The following is a 15,903-nucleotide window of genomic DNA, read 5'->3' as shown; positions in this document are numbered from 1 at the left end:
AACCTCACATAATTAGGCTGCACAAGTAGTTACCTATACAAACAAGAAGAAGATAGGAGCAGTATCCAACACTTCAGCCTCATTCTTATATGAACTGGTTAAAGGAAGGAAGAACACACACACACATACACAAACACACACATGAATTGGGTACAGAAATATATTTCGTTCAACATGGAAATGGAGAAAGGGAAATGGGGAGGGGGATTTAAAGAGACGATAGATTAAGAGAAGGATTAGTAATAAGCAAAACAAATTCCAAGGATATACAAAAATATTTATAGTACTTTTGAGGTGGCAAAGAAAGGGAATCTGAAGGGGTGCCCATAAATTGGGAAACAGATGAAAAAGTTATGGTATATTAATGTGATTGAATACTATTATGATCTAGGAAGTGATGAAAGGGATAGTTTGAGAAAAACCTGGAAAGACCTGTATGATTTTATGCTGAATAAAGTGAACCAAAAAGAACCAAAAGAAAAATAATAAAGTAATATAATAAAGGCAAATCACTGTAAAAAAAAATTAGGAACCTTATCACCAAGCAGTGTCAGAGGACTAACATTACCCACCTCCTGACCAAGAGGCAAAGGACTCAAGAGTGTAGAATGAGAAAAACAATTTTTAAGACGGCTCGTGTGGAAATTTGTTTTGCTGAATACATGTTTATAATGGAGTTTATCATTAATTCTCAAGTTGGGAGGGGGATTAAGGTATTCTGGGAGGGTGAGAAGACAGATTTTTGTGAACTGAAAAATACATATGTATATGATTTCCATGTTTGTCCCAATTTTGGTTGTTTGAGGGTACTGGTGCCAGTAACTTGATATGTTATTCTAGTAAGAATTATTGAGATAATTTAGCAAAGTGTTTTGAGATATAAGGAGGCCAAAATTCAGTAAATATTTTTTGAAATCCCATCCCCCAAACTATCTACAACAAGGATTCTTAACATTTTAGTGTGTCATGGACCCCTTTAACAGTCTCATGAAGCCAATGGACCTTTTATCTGAATGATGCTTTTAAATAAATAAAATATATAAGATTGCAAAGAAAATTAATCACATTGAAAAATACGATTATCAAAATATTCAGAAATCAAGTTCATAGAATCCAGGATAACTGGAACTATACAGATAGAAACATCATTGGTGTAAAGCTAGAAGAGACCTCAAAGGTCAACTTGTTCTACCCCATCACATTGCATATAAGGAAACAGACCCAAGTGGGTTAAGTGACTTATCCAAGTCCACGCAGCTAGCAAGTATCAGAGATAAGATTTGAGCCCAGGTTCTTTAATTCAAGACTCATTGCTTTCTCAGAAGACACTGCTTCCCTCTCTAAGGAACCTTAAAGATCCTAGTCTAGTCATTATTTTACATTAAAGGTCAATGAGGGAAAATGACATTGCCCGAAATCACAATTCTAGGTTGCGGGTGACTTGGGACTTGAATTCAGGTCTTATACTTCTAAAGCCAGTGTTCCTTTTACTCTAACACACATGTTTCTGAAGAGAAAACAGGGACCAAGGAGGGTTCTTCCATATTTGAAAGAAACCTAAAGCTGAATAATGCAAATATATACGAGGGTTATATAGCTATGAATAAAGCCACTCTCCTAATTAAGTACAAGAGAACAGGCCAATCTTTAAGACAGAAATTCTTATCCTTGTTTAAATATATATATATTTCATTAACTATTTCAATGTAATCATTTTTTTGTAATCCTAAGCATTTTATTTTATGTATTTAAAAACATTATTCTGAGAAGGGGTCAGTACCTTTCACCAGAGTGCCCAAAGCATCCATGACACCAAAAAAGAAGAACTGTTTTAATGTGCACTATGGGCCTCAAGATAATAATTTTCAGGTAGTAAACTTGTCTAGAGGTAATATCCACACTATCTCTTAAGCTTGCCTGGGATCATCACCAGGGTTTAGAAACCAGCCTGTAATAAACCCATAAAAGAGCAATTATGTGATCGATGTTGATGTTTAATGAGAACAAACAAAACCTTTATTTCCATCACCTTATACACCAGTATGTATTTAAGAGTCAGAATGTGATGATGTCAGAAATGACAAGAAAGCAAAAGTCATAGCTTAAATTTACAGTAAAAGGAAATATGAACAATTAGGATAGCATGGCTAATATAAGTAAAAAAGGAAGAAAAACAATATTATAAATGTCATAGCTGCAAATGAGTTTGCCAAAAGTTAAATGTTTAGATTCTGAGAAATATAAGTAAAGCAGTTAAATACTAATTATTCATTATTTCAAGTGCCTATTAAACTGTGCCTACTTTAAGCAGCATGAATCACTGTCTGACTCTCACTACAATAGTGGAGTAGGACTGGCTTATACTCACATCATATGAATATTGTGAGAATTAACCAAGTGCAGATCTGCAGAGACCTTTGTTGATATTTCTAGCTAAAAGCCATTACCAGAATGTTAAAGACCTTGCATCAGTATTATAGATTGACTTATTAATTTCCTATGAAACTGTCTGGGCTCGATTCCACTCTGAATCTGGCAGAGAACTATTGCTATTCCCTCTTGAGAGGAAAAGAGACATAGAAGTTTTCATAGATTTTTCTTATATAGCCATGTTTGTACCTAAAACTTATGAAATAGAGCTATCCCTAGAGTAGACAAAATAAAAACTGTCACTCTGGGCCCTAAACCTTGGGGACACCTAGCTGCATCCATGGCTGCCTAGTGATTCATAGTAAAAGAACAAAGTCTAGGAACCAAGAAACCAGAATACAAGTGGGTTTAGGAAGTTAGCTTCCCCATCACTTCTTTCCAAAGCCAAAACACAGCACACATCTCCCACTTTTCATATACTAAGCCACAATTTCCCAGTCACCTTCTCTCCCCACTGCTAAAAGTTTATTTTAACCAGATTTGTCCTATATAAAAATATACCCCTCACCTCCATATACTATAATTTGCCCCAATACTACATACCTCCTAAGAGTAGTATTAAAAGTGAAAATAATTCTCTGTCTTATCCAACCACCATCAGAGTCATGCTCTGACCCTTAATGAAAATAAAATGATCAAAAGATCATTTTAAAGTTAAATTAATTTAAAGTTAAGTTAAAAAGATATAGAGGCCATCTAATCCAATTCTCTCTTTTTAATGATGAGATGACTGAGGCCTGAACAGCTTAAGTGATTTGCACTGGAATATACAGGTAGTATTTAACAGAACCAGGGCCTGTGATTCCAAATCCAGCATGTTTTCCCAGTCCACCACAGGAAATTGACTTGGGAGAGAGAAGGGGATGGAGATAAGAGATTTTGTGGAGGTCGAATGAAGAGAAAAAGATGTGGCAGCTGTTTGGATTGGGAAGAGAAATTACAAAAAGTGAAACTGAAGATGATTCTGAGATGATGAATTTGAGTGTCTGGAAAGATGGTGACACCAGTGACAGAACTAGGGGAGTTAGGGAAAGTCATAGGTTTGGGGAACAAGATAATGAGCTCTGTTTTGGACATGTGGAGTTTAAGATGCCTATGGAACATTCTGGTAGAGATGCCTAGCAGGCAGTTGGGCAATATAGATTTAAAGAGACAGGGGCTGGAAATATAGAGGTCCTAGGATAGAGTATTAGTGTAAACTCATAGTTAAGGATGGTGATGTCACAAAGATGGAGGCAATCCAGAAGAGAGCTGTGTAATGAAAATCTAGGGAGGAGAATTTAGAAGGAGAATATGGTAGATAGTGAATGCCAAGAATGTCAAGAAGAGTGAAAACTAGGAAATGGCCATTAGACTAATCAATGAAGGCAAGTTTGGAGAGAGTGGCAGAGTAGGTTTAAAAAAGGAATTCTTAACCTTTGTTGTTCAATGGACCCCTTTGGTAGTCTGAAGAAGCCTGTGGACCTTTGCTCAGAATTCTAATTAAATGGCATGAACTAAATAGGATTATAAAGGAAACCAATTATATTATGTAGGTCACAGACCATCCAAAGTCTATTTGTGAACCCCAGGTTAAGAACCTCTGACTTAGAAATAAGATTGTGAGGAAAGGAATTGAAACTCAAAAGACTTTTCTCCTATTCTTTCATTTAGCAGTCTGATCAACTCTCATAGATTCAATTATCATCTATACTGTGACTCCATTTGTCCAGCCCTAATCTCTCTTCTGACCTAAACTCACATCTACAACTACCAATTGGATGTCTCATAAACACCTTAAACTCAACACAACCAAAACTGAACTCATTGTCTTCACACACACACACACACACACACACACACACACACACATTTCTCTCTTCCCAACTTCTCTGTTACTATTAAGAGTACCACCATCTTCCTAGTTATCCAGGCTGGATAACTCACTCTCCCACCCACCCCCCATACAAAATCACAGATTCTTATAATTTATGCCTTTGTAACAGCTTTTATGTATGCCCCCTCCTCTCTTCTGACACTACCAACTTTCTTCTAGGCTATTGCAACAGTCTACTGGTTAGTCTCCCTGACTCAAATCTCCCGCATTCTATTCTCCACTAAGCTATGGATTTGATCTTCCTAAAGCATAGGACTGACCATATCACTCCCCTCATTAAAGAAATGATATAATGAATCTTGATTACCTCCAAGATCAGATATGAAATCTTCTGTTTGGCTTTTGAAGACCTTGAAATGTGACTTCCTCCTATTTTTCAGACTTCTTACACATTACTCTCCACCAGGTACTCTTCATTCCAATGACACTGGTCTCCTTGCTTTTTCTCCCTCTTGACATTTGACCTCTCGACTCCAAACATTTTCACCAATTGTTGCAAAGTCCTGGAACTCTCTCCTCCTCATCTCTGTCTCCTAAATCAATCAATCTCATCTAATATCCCACATTTTGCAAGAAGCCTTTCCTGGTCCTCTTTAATCTTACTGACTTCCCTATAAGATTATCTACAATTTATCCCATATATACAGTATGTGTATACAGTTATTGACATGTTGTCTCCTCCAATAGACAAGAACATGGGTTGTTTTTTTGCCTTTTTTTATATCCCCAACTCTTAGCAGATTACCTGGCCCGTAGTAGATACTTAGTAAATGCTTACTGATGACTTAGATGTGAGTCTCACGAAAAGGGAGAAACTGGTTGCTTAAGTGGAAAAAATGGAAATCCCAGGGGGAAGTGACCAATCCATCCTAGAAGTTGTGATAGAGGAGAGAAAGTCAGCATATTCTGACATGTAACTGAGATCTAAAAAGGCAAATTTAAAGGGTACATAAGAAAGAAGGTATGATTGAAGATGCTGAAAAATGAGATTTTTAAAGACCCAAAAGGAAACAATTGCATTGAGATGGAAAAATGAGACTTATCTGAAAAGACTGATGAAGATATGCAGGAAATTCACCAACCAAATTAACTTTTGAAAAGAAATGAAGTGAATATGGAACCAAGGGCAAGTAATAGAAGATGAATATAACTTAATAGAACTTCTATAAAAATAGTGTCAGGAATACTAAAGCTCAACATGACCCGAGGTTGACCAGGAAAGCTAAGGACAACAAAAAGGATTTTAAAAAACTATATTAGGAGTAAAAGGTTCAAGGGAGAGTTAGAGTACTTTTACTTGGGGGTAGATGGGATGGCAATAGCTGACAACAGAGAAAAGGCAGAACTGGTAAGTTTAAATTTTGCTTCTGTTTTCCCTGCAAAGGAGAATGACCTTTACCCTAGAAATGACAGATAAAAAATGACTAACTGAGAGTTGATACCCAAGATGAGTAAAGAGATAGTGAGAGAGCTCCTACCTGCCCTTGATAAATTAAGCTCATCTGCCCTCAGATGAACTACATCCTTTGGTGCTGAAAGGACTAGCAGATGTGCTTGCTGAGACACTGTAAGTGATATTTGAAAGAAATAGAAAGATACCACCAAATTGGAGAAAAGCAAATATTTTCCCAAGGTTTCTTTTGTTTTGTTTTGTTTTTAAGAGAACTGAGTCTGCAGACTGGTGAGTTTGAGTTTGGGTCCAAGGAAAATTCTAGAATGGGTCATTAAATAATAAATGAAAAACATTTATTAAACACTTACTGTGTGTGAGACACTGTACTCAATACTAGGGATATAAATACAAGTAAGTAAGACACTGATAAAGGAGGGGAGATAACTCAGGGGCTAGATAGGTACCTACTGCCAGAATCTTGATAGGACCATGTACCTGGATGGAGGGAAAATCAAAGGAGAAGTTTCTGAGTTACATTGGAAGGGAATGTCTCTGAGAGGATCAATGAGGATCAAAGAGTAGATGTGCTCCCCCTCTTGAACCACTGCTGGGGTGGGGGGAGAGTGGGAAAGGGGCAAAAAGAATTTAAAAAGCATTGAGTACTAAAGGAAGTAGGCAGATTCAGTATCTTCTAGGAGTCAGGTTTCCCTGACTACAAGAAAATAAAAGGACTGTGACATGGTGTCATTTTGTTGATAACAGAACATGGTTACAAAGGGCACAATGGAAGGAGAGGGTAGATCCAGATAGAAAAAAGTGATTTAGGATTATATGGAGGAGAATGAGAGTGAAGTGGGAAGTGGTAACAGAGAAAGGGAGTTTTCACCTCGGAATCAAAGGAATTCAGAGAGGTGGAGGAAGGGCAGATTTGCTAGCCAACAAGCAGAGAATCAGTCCCAGATTCCACCTTCAGTATTGAAAGGATTATCACACACACACATACACACACACACACACACACATACACACACACACATACACACACACACACACACACACACACACTAGTGGGCAAGTGGGAAGGGGACAATTCCTGTGTCTGAGCCCTAAGTTATCACCAGTAGCTCATTATACCTAACTAGGAAAAACATCACTGATCACATTTCCGGGCCCTCACCAGTTAGAAGAACCATGGAGGATATATTGAATAAAGAGGATATGGGATTATGTCATGGAAGATGAAAAGTCAAGCAGTTTCATTTAAGTTTCATTCTTTTTATATTCCAATTTTATATCTTTTGTTTGTTTGTTTGTTTCCTGGAAAAGCCATCACACCAGATTCTAACATCACTTAGGAAAGTTTTACTTCAGTAAGCTCCTCCATAAGAACAACGGTGGGATGTTACCACAGTTGTTTAAAATCACAGTAGAGAGCTGGCTTCAGAGGAGAAGTGGCAAAGCTTCTATACATATTATTACAAAGTCTGACTTCAGGGAGTCAAGCCCTTATTCTTTGTACTCCTTTCTTTCCATCAATGCTAGTCAGCAGCATTGCTTTGAGGAGGAATGTTGAAGAAAGCAGATTCTGAGCAGTGTATGAAGGCTTACAGCCAAGTTGGAATCACAAGGTCTATCCAGTCCCTACTTGCCCCTTTCCTTTCAGTCACTCATGAGTCACAGGACACGACGTGTGCTAAGGAAAATTTTGAGAGAGGAGTGGCACTTCCAGACTGAGTTCAATTAGCAAGTTTCTTTTCCTCCAAACTTTTTAGAATCCAAGTTTCAAGCCTTCCTCCTTAGAAAAGTATCCTAACTAGAAAGATCTGTGAATGTGAAGGCTTCCTCCATACAACTACCTGAAGATGGATGATCCTTTCAGTGTTCTAGGGGTAAACCTGAGGGGTTGTGTTTTCTAACACTGTCTCTTATAAGCCCCCATCAGTATGTTCCTCATTAAAAATCAACCTTTTCCCATCAGTTAATTTTTATAAAAAGACTGCCTGAGACAATAAGATACAAAACAGTTCCCCCTAAATGGCTGTGGAAGTCTACACGCTGGTGGTGTTCACACAGGGCCCCTGTGGAGGGTATTCAAACTTGTATAAATGAATAAAGTATATATGTACATGTATACATATATAAACATGTATCAAGAACGCATGTGGTGAAGAGATACCTGCCTTGGAAGTCCTTTTCTACCTTCATAGTGTTCCCATGAAGTCACTATTAGGTATGTAGATGAGTAGCCTAGTTAAGCATAGAGGATTTATGCCTCAGTTGAGTCCACAGATGGCACTTGTTTCATCTTTTAAGGCATCTCATTCCCTCAAGCTATTGCTGTACTCAGGTGACTACTTTTCCAAATATACCTGTATCTCACTTCCATTGTCCTAGATCACTACTGCTCATGTGGCTGCTGCTACTGCTTGCAATTGCCACTGAGACCTCTGATCAAACCTCTGTATCTCCTGAACTCATGAGATTATTGTCTGGATTATTGTTCACTTTGGAATATTTGTTCTACTAAGATCAGAAAAGAACAAATGCCAGAGTCGTGGGTGGGCATGTGCTCACAGACACCGTAGCTAGGTAAGAGAAGGTCCCATCTTTCTTCCTACCACCCTGGAGGTCAAAATATTCCTGTCTCCTCAAAAATGCGAAAGAAAGAAATTGTGTGGCACTTATGCGCATACTCAGCTCTGGCTTAGACACTCCTGAGTCATCACGATGTCTCCATAATCAATTATAAGACTTTTTGGCATCACATAATAGCAAAACCTGAGTCACTCATGGCAGGAAACAATCCCCCTCCCGACAAAGTTTCCACATGGTTGGATTGGTAAAAAGACAGAGTATCTGTGCATGCTCAAAGAACTTAAACCCTTGAGGAATATCTGCATATGCCTCAAAGCCTTGCCTTGCATAGGTTAATGCACCCCATTTCCCTTAGATGAGCAAAGTTCCTATCTCCCTGTCCCTGCATATCCAGCTTCCAATAAGTCTTCCTCATTGCTACCAGAATCATCACATATTGATATAACTGTCACTCCTCTATTCCAATTCAATTTAATATACCTATATTAAGCACCTGCTTTTATGTAGGACAATGTGCAAGGCATGGAGATACTAAAGATAGGTATAATAATAGCCCTGCTCCTAAGGATTTTATTATCCAATAAAGGAAGGACAAGTCCACAAATAATTAGAGAACCAGGGATCCTGAGATAAGTGCAAATGAGAGACTCAGATAAAGCACTCTGTGGCATCTGAAGAGGAAAAGATTGCTTTTTCCTGGGCAGGTCAGGGAATGTTTCATGAAATAGCTAGCATTTGAGTTGGGCCTTGAAAAAATGGAGGGACTTACACAGAAAGAAAAGAAATGAGGAGGGGATGGAGTTCATTCAGGACACAAGGAAGAGAATAAGCAAAGGCACAGAGTTATGGGAGAGAAAGATGAGAATGAGGGATGGAAAGTAAACCAGTAGGATTAGAGTATACCATATGTGAGTGGTAATAGTATGAGATGAGATTAGAAAAGTAGGTTGGACCCAGGCTACAGAAAGTTTTAGATGGCAGTTAGGAGTTTTTACTTTATTCAGCAGACAGCGGGGAGTCACTGGAGGTATCTGAGTAGAGGAGGGGTATTATTATTAATAATAGAGGTATCATTAGAGTTCTTTTAGGAAGATGAGCGGTGTGGATGGATGATGGATTAGAGGAGGAAATGAAATAAAAGCATGAAGACCAATGATAAGCTATGACAGGTCTAGTTTAGAAAAGGTGAGAATCTGAACTAATAATAAAAAAATTATCACTCACACTTCTATTGTGCTTTAAATTTTATAAATCACTTTCCTTACAACCAAGTTTTAAGGTAAGTGATACAAATGATATTCTCATCCCCATTTTGCAGAAGAAGACGAGACTGAGTTTCACAGAGGTTAATCAGTTAAACCAGGTTCATAGAACTTAGAAGATTGCGATGGGAGCAGGATGGAAGGCTTGGATGTGAAAGATATTGAAGAAGTAGAAGTGACAGAACTTGACAACTGATTAGATGTATAGTATGATAGAATGGGAAAACCCAAGAGGATACCAAGGTTAAAAGCCTAGGTGACTAGGAGAGTGAGGGAGCTATTAACAGAACAGAGACATTGGGTTGAGGGATAAGTTTGGAAAAGAAAGTGGTGAGTTTAGTTCCAGACATGTTGAGACTGAGACGTGGGCAGTGAGAACTGACACTGGGTGGCACCTTTGCACCTTCCTTTCCCTTCTCCCATACCCTAATCCTTTACTCAGACCCCTTGAGATGACTTGTGGGAAAAATGATATGGCAGCTCCTATCATTTGAAAGAGGTAACAGCTACAGTCTTTCTACTGAGGCAACAGATTAACAGGCCTTACTATCTGTCTTGCCACTGTATCCTAAGGTTCTCAAGCAAGGCCTTACCATGTGACCTACCGCTATGCCCTCCAGGTCCCCAAACACTGCCATTTGACAGTGAAACCCTTAGGGTTTCCAGGCCTTTCTATCTTTGCTGAAGCTGGATTCCTATACATGTTGTTTCCCCCAATCAGAGTGTGAGTTTCTTGAGAGGCAACAGTGTGAGACAAGAGAATAATTTTTATTAAGTGTTTACTATATGTGATACGTTGTTCTAAGCATGAGGCCTGATCTTGTGCCAAAGTAAAAAGGAAATGATACTGTAGTTTTAGACATAAATTGGACGTAAAGTTTTGGGTGTAATCAGCATGGAGGTAATAATTGAAGCCATGGGAGTGAATGAAATCTCTAAGGAAGAGGGTACAGAGAAGTAAAAGAACAAAGACAGAACCTTGGAGATCACGCATGTTTAAAGGGTTGGAAGAGGAAGAGAATCCAGCAAAAGATACAAAGAAGGATGGGTCAGAGAGGTAAGAGGAGAATCATAAAAGTAAAATATCATAGAAACCAAGGAGGAGAGGATGGTAAGAAGGAGGGGAGTGGCCAATAGCATCTAATCCCACAGAGAGGTCAAGGAGGATGAGGTAGAAAAATGACCAATAAATCCGATGAGAAGGACATCATTTGTAGTATTTATTTCAGTAGAGCACGGGGATAAAAGCCAGGCTGCAAAGGCTTAAAGAGTAAGGGCTTTTCTTATCCTCTCTACAGCTAAATACAAAAAAATTGCCTTGTATTTATTTTGTTTGTAGTTATCAACTCATCTAAATATTCCCAGGATGAGAGATAGAAGGGACCTCAGAGGTCACCAATTCCACCACCTTATTTTACAGATGAGGAAAGTGTACCCCAGATAGGTGGACTGATTGTCCAAGGTCATATGGGTAGTAAATGTCAGGGGTAGGATTTGAATCTGGAGTGCCCCCACTCCAAAGTCAGTGTTCCTTCCATTGCACCATGCCATTTTGTTTATTTATGTACATAGTGTCTTCCCATGGCAAATTTTTTGAGGGCAAAACCTGTTTCATTTTTGTGCTGAGATAACCCAGTACCTAGCACATAATAACTACTTAATAAAAGCTTATTGATCTATTGATTATGATAGACTTTAAGTGTCACAAACAGCAATCCTAAGAAATATGTTATTATATCTGTAGTGGCTAGCACAATTCTTTGCAGTAGAAACTTTTAACAACTGTTTGCTGAATAAATGAACATTCTGTATATTTACTCCTACTTAGTGTTTTGAGTATCACATCTAAGACATTTGACATCTTCCCATCATTTGGAAGCTGCAGAAATTTCCAGCTTTTGGTTATAAAACTAAACTTAAAAGAAAAAAATTCTATGTTTCACAGAATTTTGCTTCATGACTACATTTCCTAAAATAATTATGATGAAACTGCAAGTTGATTATTCCAACTAATCAGCTAGGTAGTACAGTGGATAGAGTACTGGGCCTGGAGTCAGGAAGACTCATCTTCTTGAGTTCAAATCCAGCCTCAGATACTTACTAGCTGTGTGACTCTGGGCAAGTCACGTAACCCTTTTTGCCTCAGTTTCCTCATCTGTAAAATGATCTGGAGAAAGAAATGGCAAACAGCTCCAGTATCTTTGCCAAAAAACACCCCAAATGAGATCACAAAGAGTTGAACACAGCTGAAAATGATGCAACAGAAACAATCATTACTCATTCTATTTACTAACAATCATTAAAAAAAAAAATCTTTTAAATTTGCTCTCGAATTTGTGTGACCTTCAGCAAGTCAAATAATGAGTGACTCAATTTTCCTTCCCCCGAAGTAGAGCTAAGACATTCACATGTTGCTCATGACTAATATGGAAATAAGTTTACATGACTGCACACATATAACCTTATAAAATTGTTTACTGTTAAGGGTAAAGGGTTAGGAAGAGAGGAAGAAAATTTGCAACTCAAAATTTTTTTAAATGAATGTTAAAAATTGTCTTTACATGTAATTGGAAAAATTAAAATATTATTATAAATAAAAATAAATATGTTTTTTAAAAATATAAAAACACTTAATGTTACTGGTGAAATATGGCAAAATCTTGTTCTTTAAGGTCTTGGTAAAGAGCTCTGAGACACAATCAACTCTTATTCATCCATTGATCATATTAAGTGCATTAAAAACCCAACTATTTCCCTTGACTTCTGGGAGGATACATAGCCCTTTATACCCCATGACAGATAGGTCAGTCAGGGATAGGGAACCAAAATGATCCCAAATCTAATGCTTTTTCAACTGTCTACTCCCAACTTCTTGATATTATTTTATTTATCTTGACGTCATTACAAGAAAAAAGGAAATGCCAGATTTTCTCCTCTTCAACTTTAAAAATATATTTTGAGTGTTTTTACCAAAATATTTGCCAGAAATGCTCCTTGAATACAGCAGATGGCAGTCTTACAGTGACCTTGCTTTGCTGTTTGCTCTTCGAAATCTTTCCCTCCTAAGAAAACACATCAGGAAGAAGTCACTTTGAAATAGGATCAGAAGCATGGAAATTAGTGTCTCAAGTACTTTAAAGGGCATCTTCTTGTACTTGGGGCTCTGTAAGACATCATACTTGTAAAGTCACTGTGAAGGCAGTAGTAGATTTCAGAAGAAACTAGTGGTAGGTAGGAGTAAGCCCTGACACCTGCAAATATTTTTCAAACTGTCAATTTTACTAAATGTTTGAAATGTAAAGAAGGGAGGTGGAGGGAAACAGTCCTTGCCTATCTTACACTAACGAAAGGCTCTGCTCCAAGTTCAAAGTTTGCACTAACCTTGAAAAGAGCTTTGTGTGCAGGTCAGCTGCATGCCGAGGGACAGTAAGGGAAGAATCTAGGTCAGCATTACTTACGCTGACAACACTACAGTTGTAAAATTGGTGTCATATGTTTTGGCTTTGACTGACATTTTTGATGATTTATACTTTCCCCTTCTTCTGTAAAATGAATCTCTCACTGAAAATCAATGTTTGGTCACTTCCCCAGACCTCCTTTCTAAAAAAAATATAGTAGTTTGTAATTCTACAATAATTTAGGTCATGGGATTCAGGACCTGGAAACTTTAACACATCTTTTCTTCAGCAGCCTTTCACCAAGTCAAATCTATTTGACATCTCACACTGGAGCTTGACTTGAATAATACGTTCCTAAATGTTCGTTGAATATTTGCATTACCAATCATCCCTTTCACCTATATGCATTTACCCTAGGAATAATGAAGAACAGGACTAGATTCTTTCAGCTTTTCTCTGACCTAGTACTTACTGGTCCTTGCCCATGACCCTGACCTTGACCTTGATCCTGAATTTCTATACCAAATGATCTGGTCCAATAGCATACATTATTATGAATGCCTAGAAGGAAGAGCTTTTATAACATGTAATATTACAGTAACTATACTATTTTGGGGAACACAGTTCGATTCTAGTATATTCAAATCATCAAGTTGAATTTTAACAGAAATCTACTGTGTAACAGTTTACCTCCATTTAATAAAGTAACATTTCTTTTGACTTGATTGGTTGGTGGATGAACATGAGCTTATAGCCCACTATATCTAACCAACCTCAGACTCCCCAACTGTTTCACTTCTCCCCACATCTTCCTGAAGTGTTTCACTGCTATTGCTGATATACTCTTACAATTTGAAATCCAGATACCATGACCTGAAGGGGTTAAATCACTCGACCTTGAATTTCCTACCCCGGGACCAAGCTGTCCTGATTAGAGAGTACAAACATACAGATAAAGGTAAACATATCTAGTTGGCCCCATATGGCTCCTGCCACCTTTGCAGTGATCACACCTCATCCTCACCATCTTCCTGCCATACTCTGGCTTCTGTACATCATCTACCCAATCCCCATTCAAACACATTTTTTACTTCTTGCCTTGGGAGAAGTAACCAAATCAATACCAGCCTTGGTTCTGAAGAGGATATGTCTGAAAGATCAATAGAATTTTGAGAAATAAAATAAACAGTTGTCTTATAACTAGTCATTTTTTTCCCTCCCATCTTTCAAGAATTCTATATAAAAAACATAGGGATGAACACAATATGTAGCCAAAGAAGAACTGGGCTGGGAAATCAAGAGATTCAGACTCTAGCCCTTCTGCCACTTAGAAGCTGTGGGGCCTTGCATAAATCATTTACTCTTTCTGGGCCTCCATTTCCTTATCTGAAAAGATAAGGTTTTGGCTTAGATGATCAAGGCCACCTCTAAAATTCATTGTTGCTGTTTGCTAGCGTCTGACTCTTTACAACACCATTTGGAATTTTTTGGTTTGCCATTTTCTTCTCTAGCTCATTTTACCGAGGAGAAAACAGAGACAAACAGGGCTAAGTGACTTGCCCAGGGTCACATAGCTAGTGTCTGAGACCAAATTTGAACACAGGTCTTCCTGACGCCAGGCTCAGTGCTCTATCCACTAGTACCATAATTCTAAAATTCATACTCTTTTATAATAATAGCTATCATTTATATAGTACATTAAGGTGAGCGAAGCACGTTGTGTATTTTAGCTCATTTAATTCTTATTTTACATCCTTTCTGTAAGTGGCAACACCACTCACCTAGTCCTCCATGTTTTGAAACCTTTGATTCTTTGATTCATTTTTCTCCTTTATCTCTAACATTCTTGTACCAACACACCTATCAATTACATTTCCACAATATCTTTTCCATCCACCCCCTCTTCATTTCCACTGGATTAGTCAGGGGTCAGCAAACTACTGCCTAAAGGCAAAATCTGGCCTTCTGACTGCTTTTGTGTGGCCTACAAGCTATAAATTTGTTTTCATATGTTCAAATAAAGTATAGTATACAAAAACAGTTGGATGGAATGGATTTGGTACTAAGGTTGTAGTTTGCCCACCTCTAGACTGGAAGAAAAAGTCTTCATGCTCAAGAAATTCCTCACCATGGGCATTAAGCCCTTTGAAACCCAGAGTTGCTTCAACTCAATAGTCCTTCAGAATTAAATCTCTTTTCAAACTCACATCCTGCTCTCCTAGAGTCAATCTTCACTGTAACTTAGGGTCATGAAGTTCGTATAACTCCCTAATTAATGTTCTAATATGGGTTCTTTTCCCTCAAACCCACTTAGGGGATCTCTACCAAATAAACTCCTCAGAGTTCTGTGTATATCAGTTTTCCTGGTTACCCAAAATATTTTTATTCTGCTATATAAATGAATATGAGCAAGTACAAAAGCTAAGGCTGAAGGATAAGGTCATTATCTGCTTACTTCCTATCAATATTCCTGGATTTAATATGTATGTGTGGCTGGCAATAAGAGTGCCTTTAGCTTGTATACAAGGCTAGTCTCATCCTTTCAGACTTTCAACCCACACCCTATATACTTATTCTGAATTGTTTAGCACTACAGTTATCTATGTGTGACATAGATAGTAAATATTGGAATATGGAAAGTAAATATTATGAAGGCAAGGATTATATCTTATCTAAACTTTGTATCTCTGTAACCATACTCTGGATATAATGGGTTCTCAATAAATGTTTGTGGGATGGACTGTAGTGGAATAGAATTGACTAGACAGTGTAAACTCAGATCGTAGAACACAAGGGCACAAAATTCACCCATTCATTCATCCAACAGATATTTACTGATCTCCTACTATGTGAAGAGAATTACCTATGTTAATCATATTCTATACTGTTAGTTCTGGGCACGTCCATTAAGCCTGGACTGTACACCAGAGAAATCACTTAGACAAGTAT

This window comes from Notamacropus eugenii, chromosome 3, assembly GCF_028372415.1.
Source record: "Notamacropus eugenii isolate mMacEug1 chromosome 3, mMacEug1.pri_v2, whole genome shotgun sequence".
Classification (NCBI taxonomy): domain Eukaryota; kingdom Metazoa; phylum Chordata; class Mammalia; order Diprotodontia; family Macropodidae; genus Notamacropus; species Notamacropus eugenii.
Note: the sequence above shows the minus strand (reverse complement) of the source record.